This window comes from Hypanus sabinus, chromosome 9 (genome assembly GCF_030144855.1).
Source record: "Hypanus sabinus isolate sHypSab1 chromosome 9, sHypSab1.hap1, whole genome shotgun sequence".
Taxonomy (NCBI): Eukaryota; Metazoa; Chordata; class Chondrichthyes; order Myliobatiformes; family Dasyatidae; genus Hypanus; species Hypanus sabinus.
In genome coordinates this window covers 90,156,779-90,158,167 of record NC_082714.1, presented here as the reverse complement: position 1 = coordinate 90,158,167, position 1,389 = coordinate 90,156,779, and the positions used below count along the sequence as shown (strand labels likewise).

General features: G+C 45.3%; 1 non-coding gene across 1 annotated transcript; it reads left to right on the top strand.

The window, feature by feature from the left end:
* The first annotated feature begins 511 nt into the window (after positions 1 to 511).
* Positions 512 to 583, top strand: trnam-cau (transfer RNA methionine (anticodon CAU)). The gene has a single exon. It is a non-coding gene; the product is annotated as a tRNA-Met (tRNA).
* Positions 584 to 1,389: the final 806 nt, after the last annotated feature.

Sequence of the window (1,389 nt, the reverse complement as noted above, 5' to 3'; positions counted from 1 at the left end):
ACCCACTGATCAGTACCAACTAGAGCACCCAGAGGAAACCCAGGGTTTCCTTAAATGGAGGAATTTAAGATGGGGGGGGGATAGTTATATGGGAGGCGGGGTTTAAGGGTCGGCACAAAATTGTGGGCCGAAGGGCCTGTACTGTGCTGTATTGTTCTATGTTTGTGGGGAGTACGTACAGAGGAGGCCGCAACTGAACTCCAGTGCCTCAGCAGCTTATGTGTCTGCGGGGTCACTGGTCTAGGAAATGGGGATGGGGGAACCTGAGGAATGTGGGGAATGAAGAAGAATGGGCCGCAAGGAAAGGTGGACGGAGAACGCGCCCCGACAACCTAGGCCTAGAGGTTGCTAGGAGACACGCCAAAAACGCGACCGCACCTTCAACGCGTCGCTGCATAACTGACGTTGACGGCCCAAGCTGCCAATATATGAAACAAAGCAACCAATGAAAACAAACTACCTGGGTGACGTCTCTATTTCAGTAACAATGTTTCAAAGTATTCACCATGTGAGCAGAGTGGCGCAGCGGAAGCGTGCTGGGCCCATAACCCAGAGGTCGATGGATCGAAACCATCCTCTGCTACGTTTTGTGTTTTTTTAAATCTTTATGGCATTAAAGATTAAAAGTTAAAATTTCATGCCAATTTAAAGCAATTTACAGATTTTCTTATAAATGCATAAAAGGGTACTATCTCAAGTTGGCAAATGTTATTACAGGTTTAGGGTGAAAGATGAAAGTAACAAGTAGTGCAAAAAAGTTATATTTTATTAACCTTTTGTGGTAATATTTTGTTTTATGGGCTATGCGTGTGATATATGATCTGTGGGTACTCCAGGGGAAACGTTTGGTTCCTTTGGTTGTATATATGTACAGTCTGTTAACAATAAGCTTGAACTTGAAATAATGAGGGAGAAACTCTTTCACTGTGGAAAGAGCTGCCAGTGGAAGCAGTTTCAACTGTAACATTCATGGGAGATTTATTGGGTAAGATGAGGTGTGGAAGGCTTTGGCCCGCTTGCAGATAAATGCAATTACGCAGGGGAAAAAAACACGCTGGCCTGAACTAGATGGGCAGAGCGGCCTGCTTCTGTGCTATAGTGCCCTATGATTCTTACAGGTATTTCCCCTTGTCTCACAATGTTGGTGCCTGCCACGATGCCCAATTAAACCAAATCTGCAATGGGTCGAGCTGAACCGTACACAATTCCCCAGGAATTTTGAACAGGACCTCTCAGCCCCAAACTGTACCAGAGACTTGATCCCTACTCAGACCTGAGCTGAGTTCTAAAATATCTGCCGCATGATTGGCTGATTAGATATTTGTATTAACAAGCAGGAGTGCAGGTGTACCTAATAAAGTGGCCACTGAATGTATACGCAGGATCAGG